We start from the raw sequence: 13,753 nt of genomic DNA, 5'->3' as shown, positions 1-13,753 counted from the left end.
GGAAAAACCTGAATTTGTGGCACAATCAGTTAAAACGAATTCTTCTCTTTGGTGGAATAACGATTGTTCGCATGACTACAGGCGAAGGAACGCAGCTTGGCAGAAACTATTTCATGATTAAAACTGTCAAAATTGGATTGACTATAAATTCTTTGCAGGTACTTTCAGACGTACAGTACTGAAGGGAAAGGATGAGTACGACATTCAGCATTTCGAATTTCTTTCTAAATCAAATAATAAACGCACACTGTATAGATTTCTGCGCGCCAAGAAAGTGATTCCGCGGCCGATAAATGCAGAATGCGCAGTTTTGTGTCACGAAGAAACAAAGGATTCATTTGAGGTAATCTCTAGAGGGTTAGAGCTTGGATTTTATCCCAACTTCCATTACCTACGTTGTTATCACCAACTAACGATGATTTGACGGAGATCCCCAAGTCTCAATTATCAGATGTTTTACAAGGCTTCCCATCAGCGGCTCCGTACCCCCACAGTACCACTTCGTCCACGTTGAAAATCTTATGCAAGGAATCACAAGTTTATTTATTAGACATCATCAATTGTTTCGTCAGATGGGCATGGCTTTCACTCTAGTGCAATATTGCCGAGGTCACCGTCACCCGGACTTGCATTTGCAAAGTCCGGGCGACGGTTACGTCTTAGATAATATTAGGCCCATCGCGTTACCCAAGTAGCCAGCAATTCTGGTCCAGAATGCGTACTTCAAGTTAATTTTTCACACCTTCACGGGAGGTGCCCCGTTGCCTCAAGTACACTGTAAAATAATTTACACCCTGAAAAGTGAAAAATGGTGTAAATGTGTCTGTAACTCACACCCATCGGGTGTCGCTAATATAGATAACACCCCAAGTGTGTCAGTTATAGATACATTTACACCATTTTTCACTTTTCAGGGTGTAAATTATTTTACAGTGTAGAAGTGGTACGTATCGTTAGTCTCGACGTTCACCATTCTGGAACGGGATTCAGCTGGTTATGAAGAATCAGGAAAAGGCATCAATATCGACCCTGCAACTGAAACGAAGAATTGCCCCTCAAAATGGAAGAGCACGTCCGGAGACGATAGACGAGATTGTACGATCTCTGCAGCAGCCACGAATGCCCCCTCGAGGCTCACTTTCGCCGGCTCACGCTGAAAATAGTGCGTGGAACTAGACTGAGCACATTCGTCACGGCCAGATGAGGCCCCTCTCCCAGTCATTACTTTTCCATCGACTCAAAACAGGCGCAGCTGATACCATAGCGCAAATGGCAACCCACCGTGAGCGCGCGCGCGAATTAAGGCGATAACATATACAATTTGATATGCAGCTCTTGGCCTACATGCGCGGCACATCAATGTCGGTACCACAACTCGATGAATTAAATACGCATTTATTATGTGTAAAGGCAGGCTGCCGTAATAACACACACACACACACACATATATATATATATATATATATATATATATATATATATATATATATATATATATATATATATATATAGTCATATCATAAGAAGTCAACAAACACACTGACACCAAGGACAACATAGGGGAAATTACTTGCGCTCAATAAATGAAATCAAGAAACGATAAATTAATGGAAATTAAAGCTGATGATAAAACAACTTGCCGCAGGTGGGAACCGAACCCACAACCTTCGCATTTCGCGTGCGATGCTCTACCAATTGAGCTACCGCGGCGCTGTTTTTCCATCCACTTTCTTGGGTATTTATGTGTATCCCACCTGCGTCAAGTTGTTTTGTCATCCACTTTAATTTCCATTAATTTATCGTTTCTTCATTTCATTTATTAAGCACAAGTAATTTCCCCTATGTTGCCCTTGGTGACAGTGTTTGTTGGCTTCTTATGATATATATATATATATATATATATATATAAGCGCAAAGCACCGCTAATCATTGACGTTATTTGGACAAATGCGTGGTATATGCAGACACTGCTGTTACACATCATAGTGGAGAGAGAATTTTCATAAAAGACAAGAGATCAGCAATTAAACTGACAGAGGCAAGTGATTATCTTGCAAAGTTGAGCAGACAGACGTTTTGCGTCGGTAATGGATTTATAATTGAAACAATGGACCTGCAGACTCTACGGAGTTCCCACGAATTCCTCATTTTCCTTGCCGTGGCGAACTATCATCATCGTCATGTGCGCGTGAACGTGGCCTCGACCTCAAGACGTTCGATTTCGCTTCGCTGTCACCGTCCCTCTTGACTGCGTGCCACTTGCCGAAGGCCACTGGATACTTCAGGCCCGCCGTCGACGTGGCGTATGAACAAGGCTCTCCGACCAGCTTCACGATCAGGAGGACGCTATAAAGGCCTTGCAACCGCCAGCGGACGGGATCCTTAAGCGATCATCACGTTCAAGCAGCTAGGCTAGACGTCTTCCGCTGCAAAGCTTTGTTCCCTATTGCCTGCCACGGCTTGCAAGAAAACGAACCACTGGGCAATAAGCCATGAATACAGGCAACATCAAACGATTGCATCGAGGCTGTAGCTTGCCTCGATGTTCACGCTTGAAGATCCGGCGCCACATCGCTCGGAGCCAGCTGTGGGCGGTGGCCGGATTCCGGAGCTGCCGACGGCGTTACCCTGGACAACGGGTGACAAATATCGCGGGTGCCAAGAAGCCAGCCTACGGCAGCAGATTTGGGTTCGAGATTTCGTCGCTGCTTTTGTGGATGAAACCTGTTTTCCACGGCAACGGCTCGCAACTTGAGGGCACTCAACGCCAAGCTAGAGTGAGAGTGCCACCCTCGCCGTCCAAGCTACCACGCTGTTTTCAGAGCCTCACCGACCCACAGTTATGCTTCATGAAAAAGAACCTGCATTCGCCTCTAGAAAGTGGCCTCTATGAGACACCTCATCACATGACCGACTCACCCTCCGTGCCGTGGGGCTTTCTTCGGCTACGCGACAGGTCTCGGATGCCGTTTGCGACCAAAAAAGCTCCAGACGCTGCGGGTGTCGCCAACTCTGCAGAACGCGTTACCGTCTTTCCGGGCGAGATCTTCAAGAGGCGCGAGAGGAAGCCAAGGCTAGAAGACAACCAGACTACACAGGGTGCCGGAACGCTTGGATTGGAAACGACGCCACGGCTTTTGTTGTTTGTTTCGGGACCCGACAAGATGTCCCATTCTGTCTCCGTCAGCGCGTCGTCTGCCCTCGTGCTTCGAACCGGCTGCTTCCAACATCGAGGCGCTCGCGACTGCCGCTGCTTGTGGCTGCAGAGGAAGCACCCGCGTCGCTGCGCGCTGCTGCAGCGCATGCGTCTCGTTCCGTGCCAGCCAGCCTCTGCGTTATCTGCGCCTTCAAGAGGGCGAGACTCCGCAGAGGCAGCCAGGCGCTTCCGGGTGGCGCTGCTCCTGGCCACTTTCGCCGGCCTTCACGTCGCCGGTTCGCTTTGACGGAAGTCCTTCAGGTGCTGGTTGCTGCAATTGATAGAGCCGGGCCGGCGACGCGCAGGTGACGAATTCGCGAACTATGGCTCGTCTGTTCGCAGCATCAACCAGCAGTTGTAAACGTTGCAGCGGTTTCCATAGTACAACTTGCGTTGGAATTTAGTGTTTCGAATTCACCCAGATGTAATAAATGCTTTACGTAGCACGTGCATCGCTTACTTTGTGAACTGAATGCACCATTGACTAGACTGCGTTCTAAATGCACTAGAACATATTACGAGTTGAGTTTAGACGCCATGGAAAGGAGCCTCTTAGTGAACCACGTGCGCTCAGCATGGAGAACGAGGAGCGTTAGAAGCGACAACGGTTCTAGCCAAGCTCCTTAAGGAGTTCCCGACGTTCAGGAACTTAACCTTCGCTGGGGCAGTTCTCGCTTCTAGTATTTCCGACCCAGCCAGACAGATTCCTGCTGAGAGATGTTTTTTAAGTGCGAGAAACTGGTGTCACCAGGTAGCAAGATGTGTCGCCCTCGCATGTATAGAGTCACGCGAAAGTAAAACCGATCTTCTGCAAGCCATACAGAAAGACCCACAGCGATAGCTCAGTGACCGCGTCGTTATACTTCCGTGTGTCTGTAACAGTGCTTCTTGGGCCTAAATTTTAAGATCCCGATGCGTCAATGTTGCTTGCGCAACACGGCAGCTCTGCTCTCAAACACGCAGTCAGTGCAGTGCGCGCTTGACACACCGATTTGATGGGGCGTTGCATATCCTGGTGCGGCTGACAGTGCGATCCAGGCTCTAACCTGTACCTTAAATCGTGGGCGCTCGACAGTTTGTGATCGTGATAAACAGCCAGACGAAAACCGACCGTTCAGGAATCGCGAACCGAGGTCCTTTACTCACTAGGGTGGTTGCTTGGGCTAGTTGGTAATTCATGATCAAAAATAACGTACAGCGCGAAGGACAAGGACAGCGACAGACGACATACACAGCGCTGACTTCCAACAATATTGTATTGCGTTGCCACATCGTGTGTATATATACAAGAAGAGGCATGCGCAGAAAATGTGTCGCTAAGATCGTGTCGCTAAGATGCACATTACGAAAGGAATGGCAGTGGCACATACATTATAAACGGCGTAATGTTTTAACTCCGCGCAATGCAACGGAACAAAGTAAAATGCGACGTCACCCCAGTCATAACTCGCCGCGTTATCGCCGGCAGCTTTGATCGTGTTCTATTATTGATGCACGCTAAAGGTTATTGCTCAAGTAGCAAACATATCCATATTTTCTTAGCGTTCCCGGGTCGCAGGCAAGAAATCATAAATTGATGTGATCAAGGGTTGGGAGTTTTAGAACCCGGGTCATTTCGAGGCTCTTGTTTTTTTGCACAAACGCTACATGATGGGCAGCCTCTCACTAGCGATGCCGCCCAAAGTCACATTATCTGGGCCTGTCTCAAAGCCTCACCCACCAACACCCACCGCACTAATACTACACGCGTCATAAGTAAAGCCGAGCAGTGGGAGACTTTGCTGCTTAGTTTAGACCTAGAAGAACAGCTCTGGGCCGTCCGGATGGCCGAAGACGCCGCCAGAAAGCAAGGACTGGCCGCCGTATGAGGAAGGGGGGGGGGGGACAGTGGGTTAGTCGCCCAAACACCGCCAACCGTGGACCCCATCAAGGATAAAATACAGGAGGCAGGCCCAAAAATTAGGAAGACGAAAAGAGAAAGATCAGCAAACGTGCTGAGAGAATATGCCCACTCCTGCTGATCCCTTGTCCCTCTAGTAAGCATGGGTAGCAACTATATATTCAGTCTGAAGGTACCTTTTGTGGTCTTCTAAAAGACCACAAAAATAACTACTGGGCAGAAATTTAGCATTTTTTTAAATGTATCGTGGAAACGAGTGGTGTGCCTTGTCGACGAGGTAACCTGAGGGGCGGCTCTACGTATATCTATGGTTATTGTACGTAATTGGCGCTCGCACAGAAATGACCTGTGGAAGGCGTAAAATATAGTTTTACTAAATATTAAGGTTTAATTCTGTGGTGTTACGTGCCAAACCCACGATAGCATGATGAGGCATGCCATATTGGGGGACTGGATTAAACTTGACCACCTGGGTTTCCTTAACGTGCACCCAATGCACGGTAAACGGTTGCTTTGCATTTCTCCCTTATCAAAATGTGGCATACGTGACCGGGATTTGATCCCGCGCCTTAGCAGCACAACGTCTATAAGCCATTACGCCTCCACGGCAGGCGGGTTGTGAAATGTGCAGTCTTGACCATTTTAGATCAAGAATGTCATTCTATCATAATAAACACATATTTCAATCTTCCCTGAGGATATTCCTACCATATTTTAAATGTTTGTATAGTGAGTGTACAGAATCTATCTTCTATGGTATAGCACACTATTTACCGCAAACTTGCGAAGTCCCAGGCAATCGCGCAGCAGTTGTTTTTCTATTACTGCATAATTCGTTTAGTTTTCTTTTTTTGATGGCGCGTATACACAAAAGCTCTGCCTCTTCTTTTTCTTCTCAAAGTAGTCACGCAGGTATATTTCTAACAGGCCTTGGTACCTTCTCACGGGCAATCTTTGTCCAGCGGCATGCCCCAAGCAGACGACACGAATCTGTTGCCGACGCCAGTAGCAGAACACTTCGCACGTTACACGTGTCCTTCCAGTATGGCGGACCTAAGGTTCAGGCGAAGTCCTGACCCGCAGTCTCTTTAAGCAGACTTCGTTGTACTACCAAACTGCCTCGCACTGCCTCCAGGTTTCCACCGCGTCGGACAAGTTTGTTTGTTTTTCGACTGCAGTGTGGCTTTGCCCACACGCCAGACGTGCTAAACAAGTGTCGGACTTACGCAAGACATCGAGCCGAGGCAAGCCAACAAGACGTTTACGCACACGGCGGCCCCAACTGAGGCCAGAACTGCCTCGGCTGCGAATGATTCGTACGGCTCACCGCCAAACACCTCAATTGGGATTGTCCGGCCGACGGAACGGCACGAAGGAAGGAAGTCTGTCAGCAAAGGACATACCGAGCTACGAAGGCCGGCGGGCGACCTAGAGTATAGTCGCGCCGCCCTGGAGTCTATCCTGACTTTTTTGCCAGGGAGGTAGGGTCATGAAATTGCCTACCATGCAGGCCGGAGATCGTCATCAACCAATAGAAGATCAAGACATCCGGCGCGACCGCTGAATTACTCTTTCTAGAGTAATAATGTTTACTTCCTCCTCCTCCTCCTACGAGGGGAGATCCAAAAGTTTTGCAACTTGGCTATAACCAAATATGTCCTCTACCTTTTGTATAGGTCATCTCTGCAGCCTACAAAGGTCTGAACATCAAGCCTTCCAGTTCGTTACTTGGTCTGCATCAGTCAGTCAAACATGGCGTCCTGCCACGATTTCAAGCTCGAGTACCGGAGCGTCATCGAATTTCTGTGCGAAGAAGGAAGTTCGGCCAGGGAAATCCACAGTAGGATGGTGAATGTGTATGGCGGTGAATGTCCTTCATACGCTACAGTGACTCGGTGGTTCAATGAGTTTAAATGTGGCCGTTTGCACGTGGAAGACGACTCAAGGTCAGGGCGGCCGACCACTTCAACCGATTTGGACCATTCAGTCTCAGCAGAGAGCCTTATCATGAATAATCGCCGATCAAGGTGTCCGAAGTTGCCGGAGAATTGAATATTTTTTACGGGAGTGCTTTCACCATGATCCACGATGTTTTGGGTATGCCGAAGGTCTTGGCACGATAGGTGCCACGGAACCTCTCAGCGCAAGATCGACACCACCTCGTGCATTCATCAAGGGAACTTTTGCATCTCTATTCAAGCCACCCAGAAAATTTTCTCTGCCGCCTTGTGACTGGGGATGAGACGTGGCTGTATCAGTGGCAACCAGAAACAAACCAGCAGCTTATACAGTGGAAGCATTCGGGATCCCCTCCCCCGAAAAAATTCAAGATCCCATGCTCAGGGAGGAAAGTCATGGCGATACTTTCTTTTGGGGGGGGGGGACGCAAAGGGGATCCTGCTCATTGAGTATTTTGAAAACAGTAGGACAGGTACAGGCGAATACTACGCCAACGTTGTTCGAAAACTGCGAAAAGCCATCGTGAAAAACACGCCGAGCATTAGTGCCAAGAGCTGTCCTGCTCCTGCTAGACAACGCCCCGATTTACATGTCTCGTGTTGCCCAAGCTGCCATTCGAGAGTGTGGTTTCGAACAGCTGGACCACCCACCCTACAGTCCCGACCTGGCCCCGAATGACTTTTATTTATTTCCGAATTTGAAGAAGCACCTCAAGGGAACGAGGTTTGATGACTTGAACTCACTTCAAACTGCCGCAGAGGAGTGGCTTGACAACCAGGAAGAAAGTTTTTTTTTTTTTTGCAAGGTATCAAAAGCTTTCCAGGAAAATGGGAGAAGTGTACTAGTGTGAGGAGAGATTATGTTGAAAAGAAATACTTTTTCCAAGGTCTGGTAGTTTTCCTGATATGCGAGTTGCAAAACCTTTTGATTACCCCGAGTACCATGAAATTAAGCCTGCCACCAAAAAATTCATAAACTGTGAGCTGTGCAATGTGAATGTGAATGTGAAATGTGAATGCAATGTGAATGTGCTGTGCGACTGCCTTCAGTACGTGGAAGAGTGACGAAAGTTGAGCAATTACCTTACGGGCCATGCCAGCCCACCGTTGTCGAAGGACGTTATTTAGGGCCCTTGGCCAGACGTTAAGACTACTTTTACGGTCAGCCAGGCTTTGTCTTTTTAAAAAATTATCAGACCAAGCACTCCGTACAGATAGGTAACCAGCGAAGCTAGAACGTGCGGTCTTGGTGTTTATCACTGGGTAAATCCCGACGGTTCATTAATGTACTTCTCAATTATTGGTTGCGTCGTTGTGTTTCTTAATAATTGATTAATCAATTAATGACGACGACGAAAGCGGCAGCAGTGGCACGAGCGCGTTCCCGCGGTAGCGCCTAGGGGTGCCAACGAGCCAGCTGTGGAAGAGGACGACGACGCTGGAACCAATCCTGATGATGATAGTTTTTTTCTGGATGGGGACACGATACTGGGGAAACTAGCCCTTAACAGCTTCGCTGTAAAAAGTGTGGGCTTGGAGTATAGGCGTTGAGTAGACCAAATTGCTTGCTATATGTTTTACAACCTCCTCCTCCTTTCGTCATCGTCACCCATCATGGGCCTCTTTCTTGCCTCTTTCTTATCCTCTTCCCCTTTGCCAAGAGCGGAGAAGCTGGCTAGAGGAAGGTACCTCAGGCCGACCTCTCTGCATTTCCTACCATTAAACTTTTCTCTTTCTCTCTTGCCAGGGAATGTCCAGGCCATTACACCTGTTGTAAACACTGCTCCTAGCATCGCGCCTTCCAATTCCGACGAACTTTTTCTCCCTTCCCATTCCTCGTAATAGGCCATAGAGCCATCCCGTACGTAAAAGATGTACTAAATCCGTCAAGCAGACTACATCTACACGAGAAAGACCTTGCGGTACAGATGGCAGTGGAGCCGCTTGCCTCATTTTCAGGTATTTTGCGAACAATTAAAATACCCTATTGAGGTTTGCATTTTTTGTCTACCACGCATAAGCAAATATTTTTATGAGAAGAACTCTAAGGGTTCCCAGCTCTCAATCTGCTTCCTTGACAGCACTACAAGTAGTTCTGGTTTCCAGTTTTAAATAATCTGCGCAGATCAGTCTTTTCTTTCATTTCTTTGCCGGGGCGAAGTAGCACCATCGTCATCCGCAACAACCTCATTCTCTCCCGGTGGCGCGCTAGAACGAGCCACGGGACGTTCCATTTCGCCTCGCTGTCATCGTTGCTGCAGGCGTCCGAGGCCACACAGCACTTCAAGCCCCTGCTGCGCGCGCTGCGTCGTAACCAGGCCTTCCGAGTCAAAAGGACGCGGTAAAAGGCGCGCCTACCACAGCCAGCGGATGGTATCTTTACGCGAACTCATCTTGAGTAAGCACGCGAGGCAGCTGCCACAGGCAAGTTCCGTTCTTCATCACTTCCCGCGACTTGCACGAAAACGCAGCCAAAGAGAGGTCCACGAACGATCCACCAAGAAGTCGGGGAACCGCAGACGATTGCCTCCAGGCTCCAGCTTTCATCAAGGCTCGCGGCTAAAGATACAGCGCCGTATCTCGTGGAATCGGCAACTGGTGGCGTCTGGCTTCTGCAGCTGCGGACGGCGTTACCCTGGACAACGGTTGGGAATTGCCATGTGTGCCACGAGGCCAGCGTACGGTGCTGGACTTGGCATGGAGACTCTGTCGCTTCCTGCATGGTTCAAATCAGTTCTCCACGGCAACAGCTCGCCGCGAGCGTGCACTCTACTCCGAGCTTCGAGGAAAATGGAGATACCGTGGGTCGCGCTACCACGCTGTCCTCAGAGACCCGTCCCGACGCAGTTGCGGTTCTCAATCAAAGTGAATGCACAGTCGCCTCCGAAATATCACGCGTACGGGACTCCTCAGCAAGCGACCGACTCAACCTCCGACACGCTCAGATTTGATGCCAAAGCGGAGGTATCGGACGCCGCCGCCTCACCCTCGGAGGAAGCGTGCAGCTGCGGGCGAGTCACCGAATCTGCTGGACGCGTCACTGTCTTGCCGATCGAGGTTATCAAGCGTCACGGAAGAAGCCAACACCGTGGGCCTCCCAGACTGCAGAAGGTACCGGAACGCTTGGAGGTGGTACGACGCCAGGGCTGTTGTCGTCTGCTTCTGGCCACGACCAGAAGGACGACGCCGTCTGTCTACACCAGCGTGTCGACAGCCCTCCTGCGTCCACGGCCGGTCGGAAGGGTGCGTCTCGCGTTTGCGCGCTCATTACCGGCCGTGCTGCATGTAACCAGCCATTTCCAGCGACAGTGGCAGCGACTATCGCCGCCTGCTGCCTTGACCTCCGCAGGAAGCAGCCTCGTCATTCTGCGCGGCTTCGGCGAATGCACCGTTCAGTACCAGCCTCTGAGTGTTCAAGTGGGCGAGACTCCGCAGAAGCCGCTAGGCGCCACCGGGTTGGGTTGGCTAGCCGGGTCCCGCTGCTCCTGGTCACTTTTGCCGGAGTAATTGAGTGTCGGCTCTGACGCCTCCGACCAGCTGCTGGTTTTTCAAACCGTGAGCGACCCCGGACGAGAGTGCGTCCTGTGACGCGCGACTGACTCGCCCTCCAACCGCCAGTCTCTGGGCGAAGCACATCACCGACAGGCACCCTCCGGAGCCTGCGCGTTTCAGTTCAAAGCCTCAACACTGATGGACGCAGATACTCGGTGGGGCGGTTGCTGGCAGTGGCAGAGGCAGGTGCGCGCCGTGCAGGTGACGAATTCGCGAACCACGGGCCGACGTGACAAAGAGCGCGCAAGCGCTTCTGATTGGTGTAGTGATTTTGATTGTTTAATTTTGCGGTGGCGTTAGTGTTTCTTTTTTTGTTAGATGCAATAAAGGCTTTGCGGAGCACCACGCGTCCCCTCACTTTCTTAAATGAATGCCGGATCAAAGCGATCGCATATCGAAACGCCAGAGTATCGTGTTCAGTTTAGACGTTCTGTAGGAGGTATATTTGTTAACCATGCTTGCTTAATGGACACAGGGAAGATGCAGAATTTGTGTCGAAAAGACGGAGATAACGAAACAAATTACGCTTGCACAAGAAGTCGGCAGTGACAGTGACAAGAACATTATTAGAGTGTCCTGAGGAACTTGATTGGGGGGAACCGAAGGCTCCCCAATCACGTTGGTGGCTCCGTCCACGACGGGACAGGGAGGTGGTGACTCTCCGCGACATCGCGGGCCCTCTGGACGGCCTGTAGTTGGTTCGTGAAATCGGAGCTCTTCAGCAAGGCGTCCCACTTGGACTTGTTATGAAAGTTGGAGCCCGCGAGCATGTGGTCGAAGGAGCAGCATGCGTGACCGCATTTGGAGCACGACACCGGGAAGTTGTGGTCTATCCAACTAAGCCCTCTGGGGCTGAGGTAGGATTTCGTCTGTAAAAGCCTGAAAGTAACAGCCTGAGCCCTATTCAGTTTCGGGTAGGGGAAAGGGAATTTACTCCGACTGTGTCTGCAATGCGACGTAATTTCACGAAAGGTGGCAAGATGATCTTTGAAGGGGCAATCCTGTGGGACAGCCGGACCGTTAGCTCGGGCGCGGTTTGTGAATTCACGCGCCAGGCAGTTGGCCCGCTCGTTAGGGTTGCAACCCGTTTGGTTAGTTACATCGTTCATGTAGACCGGGAACCACGCTATGGTATGACCTCCAGTTTCTTCTCCAGCAGTAATACGAAAGGATCTGTTGAAGATGCCGGCTGCGCGTTTAGAAACTAAAGCCAACGAGAAAGCCCTGACCGTCGTGAGCGAGTCGGAGAAAATGGTCGCCGGGCCTTTTGCGGCTTGAAGAGCCAAGGCTATCACGGTTTCCTCCGCCTCGTTCGCGTATTTAGTGTAGATTGACGCGGCGCTGATAAGTGTTCCGCGCGCGTCAACGACCGAGATTGCAAACCTGTCTTCGCTGCCATATTTGGCGGCGCCAACGAAGAATGCATCTGCCCCGTAAGGATTGATTCGTCGAAGGATGGTTCTAGCCCACGCTCTTCTGCGACCCTCGTTATATATTGGGTGGATGTTCATCGTTACGGGCTCAACCTTTATACCTTGCCGGGCTAATTTAGACAGCGGGCGTCTGTCGAGCGGTGCCTGTATAGGGAATATACCAGCTTGATCAAGTATATATCTTAATTCCCGGCTTAGTTGACGAAAGCCTGGAGATCTGTGCAATAAACTGTGCTTCAGTTATTTCGTTTGTGGTATTGTGAATTCCGAGTTCAAGTAGTTTTACCGTGCTAGCGGATTGTGGAATACTGAGTATTATTTTGACGCCAGACCTGATAAGCGTGTCGAGTTTGTTCTTTGCGATTTTGCTCCATTTGAGGTACGGTGTCGTGTAAGTAATATGACTGATGAAGAAAGCTTGGAAGACCCTGAGTAGATTGTCCTCCTTGAGTCCCCCCCCCCCTCCTTTTGCTTGCCATTCTGGTGATGAGTCTTAGTATATTTTGGCCTGCGCGCCTAGCTTGTTTAGAGCTTCTGCATTACACCCTTTGGAGTTGATTAAAAGTCCTAAAATTTTGATGCAGTTCGCCCTCGGAATGGGGTGCCCTTCTCGTGTTCTAATTTCGACTGGCATCGTTTCCAGAGGCTCGAGGTTCCTAACGCCCTGCCTCGATTGTCTGTATATAGAGGGAGTTCGGATTTGGTCGGTGACAGCTTGAGACCCGTGCATGTAACAAATTCTTTCGTTATATCTATGGCCGGCTGGAGAGATTGCTCCAGATCGGCCAGAGATCCCCCCGGGGACCAGATTGTAATATCGTCTGCATAGAATGCGTGGCCTATTTTTGGTAGTGCGGCCAGCCTTTCGGAGAGTTAATGCATGGCGATATTAAATAGTAGCGGGGATAGGACCGAGCCCTGAGGGGTTCTGCAGTTGCCCAATTCGTAAGGACCGCCCGAGATCGTGCCCAGTCGAAGAAAAGCTTTCCTTTCCGATAGGAACGAGAGAGTGAAGGATTTCCGCCCTATAGGTTGAGATAGGAAATTTCATTCAAGATGTGTTCATGAGCCACCTCATCAATGGCCTTAGCGAGGTCGAGTGCAATGACACTTCATGCGTCCCGCGTCTCGTTGTCGAATATGTATCTTTTCAGGGGGAGCATTGCGTCCTGCGTGGAGAGTCCCCTTCTAAAACCTATTAGATTTATTTATTTATTTATTTATTTATTTATTTATTTATTTATTTATTTATTTATTTATTTAAGATACTTTCAAGATTATACAAGATACAAGATTATGCCTAAATAGTTCGTGGTTTTCTACGTGTTCGACGACTCGATTGTGTATTGCATGTTCGGCCACTTTGCAAATGCACGATGTTAGAGAGATGGGACGCAGGTTATTTATGTGCTGAGGTTTCCCCCAGTTTGGGGATGAGCACCACCTTGGCGGTGCGCCATTCCTGACGGGACCTACCCCGAGCTCCACACCTCGTTTATCTCTGCCGTTAGGATTTTGATGGCCTTGTCATCCAGGTTCCGGAGGAGCTTGTTGGTGATTCCGCCTGGCCCCGGGGCGGATCTTCCATTTAAGTTGAAAAGTACGTGTCTGATTCCTGAAATTGTAAAAGGTTCGTCTAATTCTGGCCTGTCTAGCCCCGTGTAACCCGCTCTCGCGTTTATGCATTGCGAATCTCCATCCTTGACGGGTAGGT

Source organism: Dermacentor variabilis, chromosome 7, assembly GCF_050947875.1.
Source record: "Dermacentor variabilis isolate Ectoservices chromosome 7, ASM5094787v1, whole genome shotgun sequence".
Taxonomy (NCBI): domain Eukaryota; kingdom Metazoa; phylum Arthropoda; class Arachnida; order Ixodida; family Ixodidae; genus Dermacentor; species Dermacentor variabilis.
This window is presented reverse-complemented; position numbering follows the sequence as displayed.